This window comes from Rhinolophus hipposideros, assembly GCF_964194185.1.
Source record: "Rhinolophus hipposideros genome assembly, chromosome: 1".
NCBI lineage: Eukaryota > Metazoa > Chordata > Mammalia > Chiroptera > Rhinolophidae > Rhinolophus > Rhinolophus hipposideros.
The window spans coordinates 25957756-25976869 of record NC_138047.1 but is presented as its reverse complement, the minus strand read 5'-3'; the positions used below and the strand labels follow the sequence as shown (position 1 = coordinate 25976869).

Sequence of the window (19114 nt, the reverse complement as noted above, 5' to 3'; positions counted from 1 at the left end):
TGTCTGAGTTATGTATAAAACTGAAATGAAAGCATATTTAATTTAAAGAGTATGAGCAGAACAAATTATCAATTAAATATATATGAATTATTGATTGCTTGATTATATAGCCTAAATTTTAAAGCCAATTATTAATTTTCTTGTGTTAGGCAGCCCTGGCTATATAATTTTTTTAAAAGATTTTATTGGGGAAGGGGAACAGGACTTTACTGGGGAACAGTGTGTACTTCCAGGACTTTTTTCCAAGTTGTTGTCCTTTCCATCTTAGTTGTGGAGGGCGCAGCTCAGCTCCAGGTCCAGTTGTCATTGCTAGTTGCAGGGGGCGCAGTCCACCATCCCTTGCGAGAGTTGAGGAATTGATCCGGCAACCTTGTGGTTGAGAAGACATGCTCCAACCAACTGAGCCATCTGGGAGCTCAGCGGCAGCTCAGCTCAAGGCGCTGTGTTCAATCTTAGTTGCAGGGTGCGGAGACCACCATCTCTTGCGGGACTCGAGGAATTGAACTGGCAACCTTGCGGTTGAGAGCCCACTGGCCCATGTGAGAATCGAACCGGCAGCCTTTGGAGTTAGGAGCATGGAGCTGCAACCACCTGAGCCACCGGGCTGGCCCCTGGCTATATAATTTTGAAAAAAAGCTCCAGGTGGCAATTTGTCCTTTACTCCCAATGCCTGTACCTGTCTTTAAAAACAGTGTGAAAAAACTGATCATGTAAATTTATATAGTGAAAATGGTGAGATATCATAAGAAAACATTAATAAACCTGTTAAAAATCCTTAGAGAGATGGCGTTGTGTAAATTTGAATGGGATTTTAGTCTATGATTATAATTCCCTTTGAGATTTCTGGAAATTAAGCCCAGAAATAAATATAATCAAATAATAAAACATGTTAGGCAAAATAATTTCCATGGCATCTGTGTAACCCATGGAAACAGGAGGCAGTTGACCTTACAAAGTAGGCGAGTGAATGGATATACACAGAAACACATGCCTTCAGAGTTTTTCCCCAAATATATTCTTCTTGACCTTATTTAAGAGATGAACAAATGGTCCATGAAATTCTACTGTTATTATTTAAAACAGAGGATCCAAGCTGTTAAAACTTGTTTAAGTAAGGCTCTATTTCAAGAAAAATAAAGTACTTTTGAAAATGTACATACATTTGACATGATGTATACTAAGTCTCAAATGTAGAACCTGGATCTTAAATTATCATAGTAAGGAATAGAGATTGTTAGACTTGAACTTAATGAAAATAACTAAAATTTTAAAAAGTTTTCCTGATACATGTACTGGCTAACCTGATATTCTAGTCAGGTGAATTATCTGATAAAATAGATGAAGCTTGAATGTTTTAACAATAAAGATACCAGAAAAATTTTAAATGAAACATTTTTGTTTAACTTTTTGAAGAGGTAAATCATTCTCATGGTTTGAATATCAACAATTTAAACATGAATACAGTGAAAAGTCTTTCCTATGTCTTTCATCCATCTATTTCTTATACTTCAACTGTTAGTTTGCCCTAGTTTAATGCATATATAAGCCAATACATTATTCTGCACTATTTTCTGCTTTTTTTCATTTAACAAATACAATATTGGAGATATTATTAGAACATAAAGAACTTTGTCTTTTTTTGTTAACAGCTACATAGCACATATATTCAACTAGTTCCTGTTGATATTTAGGTTGTTCCCAATCATTTGCTATTTTCAGCAACACAAGAAATACCTTATCATTTCTCATGTATGGAAATATATCTGTGGGATAAATCCCTAGAAGTGAAACTGGACGTTCAGAGTACATACGCATCTGTAATTTTGATAGATACTGCCAAATTCCTGTTTCTCTATAGCCTAGTCAAAGCAGCAGTGCCAGATAAATTTTATACTTTTTCATTTAGAAATACACAATGAAAAGTGGATTACCTATTAAAGAAGTAGGAAGAAAAGCAGGACAAGTTTATTCAGCAATTTACAGAGTACATTTTCAATCAGAAATATATTTGACAGAAATTTATTGTGCACCTACTGCAGGCCAAGTGCTTTTAGGCACTTGGGAGACATATAATCAAATATATACAGAGGGTGCCAAAAAATGTATATACATTTTAAGAAAGGACAACTGTATTATTAGGTTGGTGCAAAAATAATTGCGGTTTAAAAGGTTAAAAATAATTGCAAAAACCGCAATTACTTTTGCACCAACCTAATAAAATTGTAATGCTCAATATATACCGATAACAAAAGATTAATACAAGTCGTTTGACTTCTGCAATTACAAGAGGTGCTCAAAGTATCATCAGTGTCCAGAACTTCTAATTACGGTGAACTACTGCTTGAGCGACGTTGACCAACATACAATACAAATGCTTGAGCAACATTTGTATACATTTTTTTGGCACCCCCGCTACACACACACACACACACACACACACACACACACACACACACACACTCTCACACATCAAACTCAAATCTCTGCCTCTGTGGAGCTTACATTTGAATTCTACATTCTGGAAGTCTGTGCTACTTCATAAGAAGCCTGTTAAATGTCAACATCCTGAAAATGAACTGTTGAGATCCTGAGCACAGGCTGCAGGCATATGTTACCCCTGTTATCTAAAAACTAACTAGAATCAGTGTTGCATATGATTTCACAGCTCTCCATCAGGTCCTCTTAAAACAATGCACTTGGGTGAGAGCTCTTTTTATCTGACTCCATCTGCTGTTGGTAGTGATCAGCATACTGTGGGCATTGTGGTATCATCTGAGATTAGGTTGTGAAATAGGAAGTAGAGTTACAGGCAGATCAGCAAGTATATGCAAACTGTTTAGTTCTCTCTTGCTAAAACCAAGGGTGCCCAATTCAGGTTTGGGGGGTAGGGATAAGGTTATCAGCACATCCCATCAGGGCACAGTTTCCTTTTTGCACTCTGTCCTTGTTTTGGTTCTAGTAGGAGATCTATAAAAAATAGTTTCAGAAGCACATAGCAGCAATAGTCAGTATACTGAGCAAGGGCATGGAAAAGGCAACATTTTAGGGAGGTAGAAAAGACCATTGGTGTCAAGGAAAGGCTGGTAGCAAGTGCAATGACGGAGATAGTACGGTCTCAGGCTTATTTTCCTTACTAAAAGAAGAATATCTTAACATTTTAGCCGCCGCCACCATTAGATTTAATTTTATAAGAAGGTGGTAAACTACAGCTCTTAAAGTCCTGCCAATTTCCCACGGGGTTCTTTGCAGTCTTTAAAGAATAATTGAGAATTCGGCTTGTGATATGGAGGCCAGATACAAAGGCATCTTTAAGTATGAGGTGAGGACAGAAAAGAGCTAGGTTCCAGAGAGTGGCTCTTGAATCGTATCTTGGCTCCCCCCCTAACCCCCCCCCCCCCCCCCCGCCATTATTAAAATTCCATCCCTGCACCATAATAGCGACAATCAAAAATTGGTTACTGAATGAGTGATTTCTGAAGTCTTAATACTTCTTAGTTACGTTCTTGTCATTGAATTTTACAGCTAGAAAAAGAAGCCTTTGAATCCAGTCAACAGGCTCCTTTGATAGCTGAGGCCGAGAAGGGGGAAGTGACCATGGCAGAAGCCAGGTCTCTTTCCAGATTCCCAGTTCAGAACTCCTTCTGTCATAGGACAATCTATGAGAAACCTTGAACGCCACTGACTTCTGTATTCTGTGCTGCCGGACTGCAAACGCTGCAAAATGGGATGACTTTGGGCAATGACACTGTGGCCCCCATGGGGCCTGTACACAGCAGCCCCGGGGATGGCTGGATGCGGAATGAGTAGTCCTGCTGCTCTGAAGTCGCCTGACTTTGGGGCAGCCGCTCCTGGGTCCCCAGGGTCCCCTTCAGTCCTGTGTTCTGGTGGCCCCCGCAAAGGATAGCTCCGCATGGGCCGGGTAATGGGCACAATGTCTCCAGAGTTCCATTTCATCCCCCAGGTAGCGTGTGATACAGTTTCCGAGTCTCCCCGGGACTTCGGAGGCCCGTGAACGACTGACCTCCGCCCAGCAGCAACTCCCAGTAGGCCAGTGGGCCGAGGACGCGAGCGCGCAGGGCCCACCGCCTCGCTCGTTCCCTGGGCTCCGTTCCAGCCACCCCAGCGCTCGGTCCGTTTCCGGCTCGCCCTTCCCTCGTTATCCCCACGAGCGTTTTCCCAATGCTCCCCACTTTTTGTTTACAAAGTGCTGACGCCCAATTGGTCCGCAGCTCCCGCACCCGTCCGACCCTCGGCCCCTCCATCACCCCGCCTCGGCTTTCCCCTCTCGCTCCTGGATCCCCAGATGCCGATCCACTTCTCGGCCATCGGGTCATCACGTGAGCCGCGCCCCGCCTCTCCATCAGTGATCCGAGCCACGCCCCCACACCGTCACGTGACCCGCCCCCGCCCCCGCGCCGGCGCGCTCCGACGTGCCCTGGAACTTACCCTCCCGCGGAGACCAGCCTGCGGGAACCCGCCGGCCGCGGCCGCCGCCGTGTGAGCGCCGTTCAGGCTCGTCGCGGCTTCCCGCAGCCCCCGTGCTGGTGAAGAGGGTGCTGCCTCCCGCGAGGCCTCCGAGCCTTCGGTAAGGTGGCTGGCGCGGGTCCCCGCGGACGGAGGGCAGGTTAGTGGGGCGCTGCACAAAGGCGTTCCGGGGCCGGGACTCTGCCCCCTGAGGGCGGCGGAGTTTGGGGGAGACGTGTGCGGGAGGCGCGTCGGCGCCGAGGTGCGCGCGAGGTGAGGCTGGGGGCGCCGCCGCAGGGGTCGGGGCGCGGGAGTGCGCGCGGGGCAGGGCGGGCTGTGGCTAGCGCAGGGGCTGACGTGGGCGGGAGGGTTTTAAAGGGTGTGAAGTTGTGCCTCCTCTGCCCCCCGGGTTTCCTGACTTCCTGTGTGAGGGCAGCGCCCGCCCCGCCCCCAGGAAGGAGGGTGTGTGTGTGTGTGTGTGTGTGTGTGTCTCAGACTGGCTGGTGCTGCCCTCCTTGCTCGCCTTCTGCCCCTGCGTGGTGTGCCCTCTCCCTGAGTGCTTCAGGGTGTTTACACCTCCGCCCACCCAGGGAGCCCACCTGGGGCCTCGCCTCCGGGACTGTTGACCTTAAACGGGGTACTTTCGTCTCTGCAGTATTTAGAGGTGCCCCGCCCCTGCAAAGTGGGTATTTGCTGCTCTACAACTCTTCGGAGACGAATCTCCTCGAAGTCCTTGAATTTAAAAAAAAAAAAAAAAAAAAAAGATCGTCTTCACCAGCGTGCTGCGTTTTCCAAGACAATCGGTTGTCCTTTCCGTGTTGTATCTTAAGATCCTGCAAACCCTCTGAGAAGAAATGTCCATAGGGGTCATTAGAGAACTGGCCTTCAGTTTTAGAGGCGTGTGATGTTTTCCTTCTGGACGCAGCAGCGGGTTTAAATGTATTCGCAAAGGCTAGAAAAGCAACATGTCTAAAGCATACCATTATGAACGTTCTAATGTCATTCCACGTGAAGTGTTTGTTAATGGGTAAAGGCTATTAACACGCGTATTGGTTTTTGGGTAATTATGACATATGGAAGTAGGTTTTATTGACCACTTGTGCACATATTGCTAAGGGCAGGTAATGTGGAGAAAGGAGCATTGCATGAGGAGTCATTGGGGTTCTGGTTCAGATTCTGCCACCCATTTCTAGAGGTGAGACCTCAGAAGACTCTGAATGTTTCAGTGAAAGGATGTTAAAAAGTATCTAGCCCCTGGCCACTGCTCTTTCATACTTGAAAGTTGGGAAACGTGGCCTGGAGATATATTTGTTCACATCCAGTGCTCCTTACCTAATCTACAGGAGGGTGTATAACAATGGGTCATCTTTCTGTACCTTTTTTGGTCAAGCTGTTGTCATGTTTCTCCTTGTTTTAAAAATGCTCCTGGAAACGTTCAGAGCAGGAATCAGGGAATCCAGAGCTGTGCCTAAGAGTAGGCAGTGAAGGCCTGACCCTGAGCCGTGCATGCAACCTCAGGAGCCAGCCAGGCAGGGCACATAGTACATGTGTGACCCATGGTTGCATGTAACTCCACTGCTCTGGAGGTGTTTCTCTGTGGAAAAATAAACAAAGTGTAATATAATAGATTGTGTGTGTGTTTGAGAGAGAGAGAGAGAGAGAGAGAGAGAGAATAGGAGAATGCATGCTCGCCCCAGTCTTTGTTGATAGATTTCTGCTTGTACTTTATCAACCATAGGAGTTGGAGAAGACTGCTGAGTCACTGATTCTTAATGCCATCTGTATATATTAGTTGTCCATCTATAGTCAATATTTTATGTAACATAGATTTTTTTACTTACTACACCAGTTGTGAGGCACAAGTGAACATATGTACGAGAATGCTGTAGAAAAATAGCGTATGATTTGTAGTTAATCATTTGGCTTTTCTTTCGTTAATTAGATAGTATCTGTTTAGTGCTTTACTTTAAAAAATAGATGGATGGAAAGTGGGCTTTACAAATTTAAGTACTTTAAGTTATGCAGTTGATATTTCCAAGAATAAAAGGGTACTAAAAATCTTACGTTGACTAAAATAAAATAATGAATACAGTGATGTGTAAAATTGTTAAATGATAGGTAGCATTAATATTTTGCTGAGAAAATTGGTACTAGGAAAAAGCAGCTTAAGGTAAATCTGCCTAAAAGAGGCATTATAATTTTATAATAAATAGTGGGAGAGAAAAGTGAATTAAACTTTTTAAACAGTTTAGTTATACGTTGCAAAAATTGCAGATATGCATTATTTTGTAGAGTGAATCAGATGTGAAAAGGTATGATGGTATCACATAGCGTCATTATACTTTAAATCATGCTTTTCAAATCATGCTCTTTTGAGCAATCTATTGGTTTTTCTTTTCTTTGATCATTAACTGGTCTAATTTTGCCACATCCTCATTTGTGGATGGCTTTGCTGTGATTCAGCCATTTTTATGCTTTATCGACTTTATTGGCTTAGTAAGTATCCTGCAGTTTCAGTTTGCCGTTGATTAGTTTTTTATTTGAACTGAACTGCTAAATGCTGACGTCTCTAAGGGCCCCTCCACTGCATGGGAATCACCTAAACACTAACAAGCCCCCAGGTGATACCGGTTCTGCTCTTCAGCCCACAACACTGAGCACTGCTCTCCAATAGAAATAAATGCCAGTCACCTGTGTAATTTCCGAGTTGTAAGTACCTACGTGATAAAAGTAAAAAAGTGAAAAAAGAAACATCCAAGTGAGGTAAATAAATTTTATCGTTTTATCATGCAATCAATATGAAATTGTTAATGAGATATTTTACATTCTTTTTTCAGACTAAGTCTTTGAAATCCCATGTGTACTTTTCAGCACATCTCGACTTGGATTAGCCACACTTCAGATACTCAATAGCCCCGTTTGGCTAGTGGCTACTGTATTGAACAGCACATGTCTGGAGTCTAGAATCTAGAGCAGTGCTATTTGAAGTACATTTTTAGATTAGCCCCATCAGTGACCTTTGGGAATTTGTTAGAAATGTAAGTTTTTGGGCCCTCCCTCATACTTCCTCTAATTAGAATGTCTGGGGTTTCAGTAAATTTTGTTTTAAAAGCTACAGGATATGACTCCAAAAAATATATGTGGTGTTCTGAATGGGATCCTAGAACAGAAAAAGGGCATTAGGGAAAAACTAAGGAAATCTGAATAAAGTATTGATATTATTATCAGTATTGGTTCATTGAATATGACAAATATACAATCCCAATGTAAGATTTTAATAGTAGGGGAAGTTGTGGGCAGGGTATGTGGGATAGTACTCTCTACACTATTTCACAGTAATTCTGTAAATTTAAAACTCGCCTAAAATAAAGTCTTTTGTTTTTGTTTTAAAGCAGTTCTCCAGGTGATTCCATTGTTACCTCAACATTTGAGAAGCAGTGATTTAGATCACTAATATGACCTATACTACTGCAGCTAGCCAGGCTGGGCAGGATGGAGGCTGGTAGTAGGTCTGATAGATTAATAATAGTATTTTTGTAATAAGCTAAAACTTATAAAGCCCTTACCATGTGCCAGGCATTATACCAAGTGCTCCACACATGTTTATTCTTAATTCTCCTAGTGTGTCATATGTCCTATTAATAAGCCCTGTTTCACAAATGGAAAACACTGAGGCTCAGAGAGAGGTTCAGCGACTTGTCTTAGGTCTCATAGCTGGCGAGAGGCGGACACGAGGATGTTTGAGGAGGGACTCCTTTTATAAGCTATCAGTTCACTTGGGAATATTTTTCTACTCACAACTTTTGATTCTTTGAGTAAACAGTGGTTGCTGTGGATACTCAATATCATTCCTTGCTGTTTCTAAAGTACTTTTTCTCTTTTCATTCTCACAAGGATCTTTTGAGGTTTGTATTGTTTCCTTTGTTTTTCAGATAAGTTAAGGTGCTCAGGGTCTGAGAGCTGATAAAAGGCAAATCCTAGATTTAAATTTCAGGCCCGACATCTGTGCTCCTTCCCTTTACTATAGGAAAATTTAGAATATATTTTGAAGTTAGAGGAAGATCTTTAAAAATTTGCTGAAAATCACCTGTATTTTGCTATATATTAGTGGATTGTTTAAAAAAATCAGATTTATTGAGGTATAATATACATTAAAATACACTGACACTCTGCAGTAAAGAGAAATGAAGTACAGATACATACATCAACATGGATGAGCCTCAGAAGCATTATTCTAAGTGAAACAAGTCAGACAGAAGACTGCATACTGTATGATTTGTGAGGACTTTTCTATCATAGCTTTGCTTCCTTGAATAGGCAGTGTTTAGTGTGATGCTCGCTATCGTGCTTTATAGTTTACTAAGTGCTTTTTCACATTTTCTTTTTCCATTCACATAAGGATCTTTTGGGATTTATATTGTTTCCTGTTTTACAGATGGTTGTATCACAATTTGTTTAGGCATTCACCAGGTTATAGGACTTCGGGATGTTTCCAATTTCTGTTTCTTACGAATAAAGCTGTTATGAATGTTCATGTAAGGCCTTTCCGTAGACTTATGTTTTTAATTTCTCTTGGGTAGAAGAGGAATTGCTAGATCAGATGATAAATGTATATTTACCTTTATAAGTAGCTACCAAAGTGGGTGTAACATTCTACATTCCCACCAGCAATGGGTGAGAATTCCAGTTGGCGGTAGCCTTACCAAATACAAATACACATGTTTAAAGCCATTCTAGTAGGGGGATAGTGGTATCTGGAAAGTTTTATTTGCATTGTTAGGATTTTGTTCAACAGCTTGATTGAGGTGTATAATAAACTGCACATACTTAAGTGTGCAATTTGATGAGTTTTCACATGTATATACCTGGGAAGCATGTACCACTTATCACCATTATGAAGATAATGAGCTATATTTATCACCTACCCCCCAAAAGAAAATTTTTCTTGAGCCCCTTTGTATATCATTGCCCTTGTTCTCGGTGACTTTTGATCTTTCTGCCACGATAGGTTATTTTGTATTTTCTAGAATTTTATGCAGATGGAATCATTATAGTAAGCACTCTTTCTTGTCTGGATTTTTTTCACTCAGCAAAATTATTTTGAGATTCATCCAGTTTTTTGTGTGTATCAGTAGTTTGCTTCGTTTTATTGGTGAGTGATATGTCCCTTTGTGTAGATACACCACAGTTAGTTTATCCACTCACCTGTTTCCAGTTTGGGGCTATTACAAAAAAAATACAAAAAAAAAAAAAAGCTGCTGTGAGCGTTCACATACAGGTCTTTGTGGTGTCATGTGCTTTCATTTCTTTTGGGTAAACACCTAGGAGTAGAATCCCTGGGTCAGCTCGTAGGTATATATTAAAAGTTTTAAGAACCTGCCAAACTTTTTCTAAAGTGGTCTTGCTGTTTTATGCCTCCACTAGCAGTGTGGGAGAGTTCTAGTGGTTTCACAGTCTCAAAATCACTGGCAGGGTCAGTCTTAAATTTTAAGCCTTCTAATGGATGTGTAGTGTTATTTCGTTATGGTTTTCATTTGCATTTTCCTAAAGATGTTGAGCATCTTTTCGTGGGCTTATTTACGGTCTGTCCATCTTCTCTGGATAAGTATCTGTTTATATATTTTGCCCATTTTTATTGGGTTATTTGTCTTCTTATTGTCTTGTGCAGTTCTTTATATATTCTAGAAATGAGTTCTTTGTTGGAGGTATGTTTGTGTCTGTGTTCATGAGGAATATTGATCTGTAGTTTTTCTTATAATGTCTTTGGTTTTGGTATGATAATGCTGATCTTATAGAATGAGTTGGACTGTTTTTCCTCTGTTTCAGTTTTTTTAAAGAGGTTTGTATAGAATTTGTAAATATTACCTTCCTTATATTTTTGGTAAAATCACCAGTGAAGCCATCTGGGTCAGGAGTTTTCTTTGTGGGAAGATTTTAAAAGACAGATTCAATTTATTTTAAAGACAGTTTCTTCGTAAGCTTTGGTAATTTGTCTTTCAAGAAATTTGTCCAGTTCGAGGCTGCGCTTGGGGCAGGCTCCCCAAGGGATGGTGGCAGCTGTCCCTGCAGCCCTCACCCTGGGGCCACTGGGCTCAGTCTTTCCCCTGTGTCTCTGGCGCCTCTCGAGTTGCCGCCCCTCCACCCTAGCACAGGTGAAAGACTAAATTCAGTTCATCTTGACTCCATTTGGCCAGAAGCACTTGCTACCTGAACTTGCATTCGGCTTAAAGGATTTTTCAACCATGTTCTTCAACTAAACAGAGCTCTCATAAACATCAAAAAACTTCCTTAGTGAAGCAAACCTCACCCTCACCACCCACACTGCCAAATCTCAGATGATGGAGTAATGTACCTCTCAGACTTCTCATCACTTGCTAAAACAATAAATGAGTTTGAGATAAATAATAAAAAGAAATTGGTCCAGTTCATGTAAGTTGTTGAATTTATTGGCATAAAGTTCATATTATCTTCCTTTTCGTGTCTTTAAGGATCTATAGTTGTATCCCTTGTCTTATTCCTGATATTGGTCATTTGTGCTTTTTCTCTTTGTTTTTGATCAGTTTGGCTAGAGAATTACCAGTATTAGTGATCTCAAAGAATCAGCTTCTGGTTTTTTTTTGATTTCCTCTAACATCTTACTGTTTTATTGATTTCTTCTCTGATCTTTATCATGTCCCTTTTTCTGCTTGCTTTGGGTTAGATTTGCTCTTTTTTATTTAGTTTCTTAGGGTGGAGGCTTATGTCGTTTGAGACCTTTTTTCTTTTAACATGGGAATTTAGTGCTATGCATTTGCTCTAAGCACTACGTTAACTGCATCCCACACATTTGGAAATGTCGTGTTTTCATTTTCATTCAGTTCAAATTTCCTGTTTGATTTCTGCTTTGACCTCTGATTTTAGAAATGTGTAGTTTAGATTTCCAACAACAAATTTGGGGGTTTTAAGATATCTTTTTACTGATTTATAATTTAATTGTCAGAGAAAACACTTTGTATAATTTCAGTCCTTTTAAATTTATTGAGATTTTTTTCATGGCCCAGAATATAGTTTATGGCAATGTCTTTATGAGAAGCTACTCAGCTGGCCGTACCATTTCGCATTCTCACTGGCACTGTTTGAGTGTTCCAGCTGTGGGTACCCTTGTCAGCACTTTATATTGTCTTTAAAAAAATTTTTTTAAAAAAATGACTTTATTGTCGTTGGCTTGTAGTGATATCTTGTTTTGGTTTTAATTTGCATTATTGGGTTTTTAGTGTTTGGTAAAATAATTTAAACTTGAATAAAAGTTAAGACTCATGGAGTGTTTTCTTTTCCAGTAGAGGACAGAAAGCTCTGAGAGATTGGTAATTCATCATTTGTATGCAACATAAGTGCTACTTTTCAGTTTTCCAAAAGTTTGAATGTTTGCCTTTTAATGTTTACTTTGAAGGAAGATCTGTAAAAGCTAGGTGAGGATTTTAGTGACTTTAGGATAGATAGGTATAAGATGATTTAAATGCTATTATTCTCCAGTGATTCTTTATTGTGGTAATATATACCATATAATATTTTATCATATGTATATACCACGTTCTTCTTAGCCATTTATCCACCTAGGGACATTCGATTTGCTTCCACCTTTCTGACTATTGTGAATAAGGCTGCTATATGAGCATGGCTGTACATATATCTGTTCCAGTCTCTGCTTTCAGTTCTTTTGGATGTATATCCAGAGATGGAATTTCTGGATCATATGGCAGTTTTATTTTTAATGTTTTGAAAACATTTCATACTGTTTTCCCCAGTGGCTACACTGTTTTACATTCCCACCAGCAATGCACAAGAATTCCAGTTTTTCCACATTCTCACCAACACTTGTTATTTCTGTTTTTTTGTTGTGGTTCTACAATAGGCATCTTAATGGTATGAACTGGTTTCTCATTGTGGCTTTGATTTGCGTTTCCCTAATAGTGATTGTGAACATCGGTTCACGTGCTTGTTGACCATTTGTACATCTTTGGAAGAATGTGTATTCAAATCCTTTGCCTATAATGACACTTCTTATCACAATGTTAATTTAAGTAGACTGGCATAATTTAAGCATTATAAAAATATTTCTTTTATTAAGTGAGTTATTGATGTGTTACTATTACTTTGCAACAGCCAGACTTTAATAGTCACTACACTTGTAGATTTATTTGCCTTTGTTTTGTGGTTTATATCTTTTTTTAAAGCACGGGACTTTGTAAACATTTGAAAGTGGTTGAATGTAAGTAGTCACGTCAAAGATTTTTTTTGCCAATTCAAGTTGTTGTCCTTTCAGTCTTAGTTGTGGAGGGCGCCTCTCAGCTCCAGGTCCAGTTGCCGTTGCTAGTTGCAGGGGGCGCAGCTCACCATCCCTTGCGGGAGTCAAACCGGCAACCTTGTGGTTGAGAGGACGTGCTCCAACCAACTGAGCCATCCGGGAGGCAGCTCAGCTCAGGGTGCCGTGTTCAATCTTAGTTGCAGGGGCTGCGCCCACCATCCCTTGTGGGACTCTAGGAATCGAACTGGCAACCTTGTGGTTGAGAGCCCACTGGCCCATGTGGGAATCGAACCGGCAGCCTTCGGAGTTAGGAGCACGGAGCTCCAACCGCCTGAGCCACCGGCCCATGTCAAAGATTTTAAGAGAGTAATATGTATAGTTTTGGAGGAACATCTGAATGGGTTTTGGGGGGTTATGCCTGAATAACCCATAGAGTTGTGCCATTGTGAAGCAAATAAAGTTTTTATTCTAAATTATTAGAGGATTAGAAATCCTATTAAACTATAAAGACCAAGGTTATGATTTTCTTATTAACATGTAACAACTTGTATAACAACATGGACTGAGAGTGGACATGGGTGCTCCCCCAAAGGAAAACCAAGTTGTTACAAGCGGGGTGGGGTCAATGAGATGCCACAGAAGCAAGATCAAAATTGTATGAACTGTAAAAAAAAAAAGTTAATTTCCTTTTTTAAGAAAGTTCCTATTAAGAAATTATGGGGTTGAGGTGTTGAGGGTATAGAAGAAAGAATCCATTTAGTGGAATGCATTTAGAGGGGGAGTAAAAAGCTGAAAGGTGTAGGAGCAGAATGATCATCATAGAAAGGTAGTTTTAAAGGTCCATGTGAAGCTATTGTCCATATAGGTAGCTTTCGATTAAAGGAAAAGGAAGTTAACATTTTTGCTTAAGAAAACATTTTTTTGTTCCTCAGACTTTTTACTGATGTTGAGTTTTTAACCTCACAGACTTTCTTCTTGCTGTTCTACATCATCACATTAAAACTCTTAGTGTGTGCAACTGGATCTCGAGGGATTAAAACCCAGTTTAATGTTTAGTGTTTTTGGGTCTGAAACGGCTTGATCAGGGCTCTGAAGTACTGAGTTTGCAAAATTCTTTTGAATATAATGGGCTTCTTTTTGTTCTGTTACATATTAACTGGGTCAGGATTTGCATCTCCGTGTAAAAGAGATCATTTTAGAATGCTTTCAAAGATATAACAACCACTGATAATGGAGAACCCAGGTACCTCTTAAATAATTGTAATTTGTGTTTTCATAAGAAAAACAGGTACTGTGATTCTCCATAAATGCAATGTTGAAACGTAAAGAAAAAAATGAGTTTATTTAAATTATTTAAATGTGGGACAGCATAATGTAAAATATGTCAATCTGAATATCAAACGTATGTTATCACTTTTGAGTTAAAGTTTACGAAGACAATTGTCCAATAATAAGAAGCATTTAAGTTAAGTACTTAAAATCCAGGTGGAGGAGGTAGGACTGTCAGTGTGCCACTGCAAGATGCTCTAGGCTCATCTTATGTAGTTTTCACTCCTGTTCTAGAATCAGCCATTTTTCCAAAGAGCCATGGTTCTTTATTTGGAGGATGGTATTAGAAACCAAATCTGGGTGGCAGTGTGCTTGTTGCTGCTAGGGCGTCATTTTTACTGACTACAAGGAAATGTGTGTGTACTAAGCAGAGTGTAGACACGTATCTGTAAGTTTTTAAATGTAATCACCTGTATCTTTCGTAAGCTAAAAATGAGTTCATTGAGTTCATACTGATGTCTCCAAGTCTGATCTGTTATCACATGGATCAGTAGAACCTTTCCCCTTGCTTATCTATAAATTTCCACTCCGACATTGAGAAACCTGTCTCCCACCACCACATTCCATTTACTGAATTCTTCAATTCGTGTGTGTGTGTGTGTGTGTGTGTGTGTATCAAAAATTTTAACTCACACTCCTATGGGGAACGTTTTTATTTACTAGAACACAGTACTTATATGCAGTTACTTTGTCTATATTCTTATAGACCCACTTATTTCCAAAATTAGTTGATAGATCAGCATCTACTCTCCACCCCTCAGTGAGGTCGTTCCATATATTCGTAAACCTGTTAGACTGTCCTGTCACATCTGATTTCCATGATGGGATTCCCCGGAACTCCTAACCGATCTTTTAAAATTTGCAGACATTCAAGTTCATATTTTGTGTTATAAAGATTACTGGGTTGTGATAAGTACATGATGTCATACATCTACCGTTACAGTATCATACACAATTGTTTTATTGGCCTGAAAGAATCCCCTGTGCTGCTTCTATGGAACCCTCCCTTCCTTCCCTAGCAATCACTCTCTGTGTGGTTTTGACTTCCAGAATGCCGTATAATTGATATCAGTCAGTGTGTAGCTTTTTCAGACTGACTTCTTTCACTTAGCAAAATATATCTAAGCTTTATTTGTATCTTTTCTTTGCTTGATAGCCCATTTCTTTTTTATCACTGAATATTCCATTGTATTATGCCTAACGGTTTATTCTTGCTCCTATTATAGGATATTTTGGTTGCTTTCAGTTTTTGGCAGTTACAAATAAAGCTCCTGTAAACATTTGCTGCAGGACTTTTTGTGGAAATTGGTTTTCAACTCATTTGGGTAAACACCTAGAAGTGTGATTGCTAGATCGTGTGGTAAGACCATGTTACTTTGTAAGAAACTGCTAGGTAAACTGTCTTTCAAAGTGGCTGCTCCATTTCACGTTCCTACTAGCAATGTATTCCTGTTGCTCTACCTTCTCACCAGCATTTGGTGTTGTCAGCTTTTGTATTTTAGCCGTTTTAATAGATGGGCAGTGGTATCTCGTTTTAATTTGCAATTCCCTAATGACATGATATTGAAAATTTTTTCATGTGCTTACTTGCCATATTTTCTTTCATGATGTGTCTTCTCAGATCCTTTTTCCACGTGAAAAAATTGTTTCATTTTGTTGAGTTTTAAGAGTTCTTTGTATATTTTGGATACAAGTACTTCATCAGATGTGTTTTGCAAATATTTTCTCCTTTGTGTTTTCATACTTTTAGCAGTGGCTTTCACAGAGCAGAAGTTTTACATTTTAATAAAGTTCTACTTTATTTCCTTTTGTGAATCATGCATTTGGTAGGTGAATCTAAAAATTCGTTGCCAATTCCAAGGTCACATTTTTTCCTTTACAAATTGGAATATTTTCTCCATTCTTGTAACAATCCAAGAAAAAGTCATGTTCACCCATTTCTGACTGAAAAAGACTGTGGCACAAATCTTCCTAAAATACCTCATGCAGATGTCATTTTTATTAAAATAGGCTTGCTTCCCCGAACACTTCTTTGTTTGGTTCCTCATTTTTGTTTCAGATTTAAATCTTGGTTTTGAGTTTCCTTTAGCAGTTTACACTTGGCTGTGTTCTCTGCTGCTTTCCAGTTATCCGATTATTTTCTGTATCTTTTCTATTGTTCCTATTTTTGCTATTTCTTCATGGCCAGAATAATTTATAATTTAATCATTACACTTTCCTCTGCTTCTTTAGACCTAAGGAAATGTCTTATATATATTTTTATTCTTAGAAAACAGGGATCATGCCTTAAGAAAAAACTTTTAAGGGCCCTATGATTTTTTGTTAAGTGTGCAATTTACAGAATAACTTGGTGAAGTAATTTCTTATGCTGGAATTGTTCTTAATGTTTTTGTTGTGCTCATTAAGTTTAATTGATTTCTTTAGTACAGGCCTGTTCAAGGATTGTTAGCTTTAAACAAGTACTTTTGAAACTACTTAGAGGACTTCGTTATTAAGAATCGGTGCTTAAATTGTGGTATTTTAAAATTGGTTATCATTTACGTGCGCCAGGCTATATTTTAGTATATGTGCTGCCGAAGCGAGCACATCGCCAGGCTATATTAACATTTATTTGTTGTTTGTGGTACTAGAATGCCAAATAGGTTGCGCATAATGTGTGTTAGACTTAAATTGTAAATTCATTAATTATGGATACATTTACTATATTTCTCTTAAGATTTTGTTTACTAGTATACTTTTTTGACATACCTAGTAAGGATATCATTCTGAGAGATGTAGATGATTGAAGCAGATGTCCTGGGGGAGGATGATAACATTTGCTGAGCTGTGTAGTTTGTGGTAGGATAGAAAATGAGATAAATTGGCAGACAGAAAGGAGGAGGGTATTAGATTTTAAAATAGCGCGATAGAAAGTTCTGACTCTGACTCACGGGAAGAGAAGTAAAAGCTGTAAGCAGTTGTGTGTCTGTGAGAGTGTCCATGTGTTCCGTTTGTTTTTGCTGAAACATGAAGAAGACTGGCAAGCGTCATGAAAAGCCTACATGGATATTTTTGAAACTAAAGAAAAGTAGTTAGTTGGTACTGGGCAAAAACGTTATACTCGTGGTTGGGTACTTAGCAGTTCTAAGGGTGTGTATGTGATGAATGCAGGAGTGTGGTGATGAGTATAGAATATATTTCCGTTAGTGGAGTGTGTACTCAGTGAGTGTTGTAGTTGAATGAGTAAGATTCTAACCAAAATACTTGAGAGGATAGATTACCAGGATGAACAGTGCACAAGCTAATCTGCAGAGAAGAATCCATGAGTTTGGGGAATAGAGGAAGAAACAAACAAGCCAAAATTAAAATTATAAACATTTGTTTTAATACAGCTTATGTTTTTGAATAAAAATAAGCAACATAAGTTATTCAGCCCGTGCAGAAAATTTTCACTTAGATCTAAGCTTTTAGAGCTACCCCATCATTATTTTAATTTTTTTGACTCCATCGTGTATAAGGCTTTTATTTTCATTTTTATTTTATCTAACTTTTTGTGGACATTGGATTGTAATACATAATTCCTGCTATGTAACTTTCTAGAAGTGTATAATTTCATTAGTCTCTGTTGGGGCCTCCCATCCTCCACCCTGATATTACCTAGAAATCTGTCACAGCTCCTGTTCTCTTATCCCACTGTGTCACTCTTGCTTATGTCACCTACCTTGGTATCTACCTACCTTTTCTATATAGATGTCTTTTGACTACTTCTCTTTCTTGTCTTCCCGATTCTCATTGCCTGTTAACTAAATCTTTAGGTTGGATGTCTCATGTTGAAAGCGGTGAAACTACTTTCTCTGTGCTTATTTTGGTAGTCTGGTCATGGGGAAGGTGTAGCCATAAAACTTGGCCGTGACAGAGGCTGATCGGGGACTGGCCTTTACCCGTTGCTGCTCCCCACCCTGCAGCCCCCCTCTGACTGGCCTGACATCATAGAGTTTACTTGTGATTCTTCACTTCCCTTTTCTCCATTCCTATGGATAAATACCTGACCAATTTTAATATGTTTAACTACTGTAACCTGCTGCAGATTCCCTTACTTGTTTCTCTGTCTTCAGATATTTTTTGTTTTATTACTTCTGGGGGAGAAAAAACAAACCACCCAAGGATAAATATTTGTGTGGAATTTTGAAACATTGTAGCGAAAAACTTCCATAAGGAAAAAGGATTAAAGCACATAGTGACTAAGATCCTGATATGGCTGGAAAAGTAGAAGCTGAACATTTGGAAGGTCAGAATTTCTCAGTTCCTGTGAGGGGAAAAGACCATCCAGATTTGCCAGGGCTGGGGGGTAGAGGTAGGCAGTGGAGTTTTGATATGGTCAGGTGTAGGTATCTATTGGAACATCATGTGGATTTGTTGGTTGTGTGTCTGTATAGTCTCATTTCATCTAGAAGAATCCCTTTTTCATTTTTCTTTCTTTTTAAAAAATTATTGGAATATATTTTTTAAAGATTTAATTGGGGAAGGGGAACAGGACTTTATTGGGGAACATTGTGTACTTCCAGGCCTTTTTTCCAAGTCAAGTTGTTATCCTTTCAGTCTTAGTTGTGGAGGGCGCAGCTCAGCTCCAGGTCCAGTTGCTGTTGCTAGTTGCAGGAGGCGCAGCCCACCATCCCTTGTGGGAGTCAAACCGGCAACCTTGTGGTTGAGAGGACGCGCTCCAACCAACTGAGCCATCCGGGAGGCAGCTCAGCTCAAGGTGCCGTGTTCAATCTTAGTTGCAGGGGCGCTGCCCACCATTCCTTGCGGGACTCGAGGAGTTGAACCGGCAGCGTTATGGTTGAGAGCCCACTGGCCCATGTGGGAATCGAACCGGCAGCCTTCGGAGTTAGGAGCACGGAGCTCTAACCGCCTGAGCCACCGGGCCGGCCCATCCCTTTTTCATTTTTCATGAAATCATTTTTTTTTTTTTGAAGAGTTCAGGTCTGTTGTCTAATAGAGTGTCTAACATTCTGGATTTGTTTGTTTCCTCATAATTAGCTAAAGTTTAAACATTTT

The 19114-nt window shown here is 39.7% G+C and overlaps 1 protein-coding gene across 9 annotated transcripts in view; it reads left to right on the top strand.

Moving 5' to 3' along the window:
- Window positions 1-4395: 4395 nt before the first annotated feature.
- The window catches only part of ARHGAP12 (Rho GTPase activating protein 12), a 108310-nt gene continuing 93591 nt past the window's right edge, over window positions 4396-19114 (top strand). For 2 of the 9 annotated variants that reach the window (XM_081057510.1, XM_081057508.1), the window contains exon 1: window positions 4433-4624. The gene's annotated coding sequence lies outside the window, so the exon portion shown is untranslated. Of the gene's footprint in view, window positions 4625-4716; window positions 4738-19114 lie in introns of those variants that run through there. The other 7 variants (XM_081057502.1, XM_081057507.1, XM_081057506.1 and 4 more) reach the window with 7 other exon arrangements.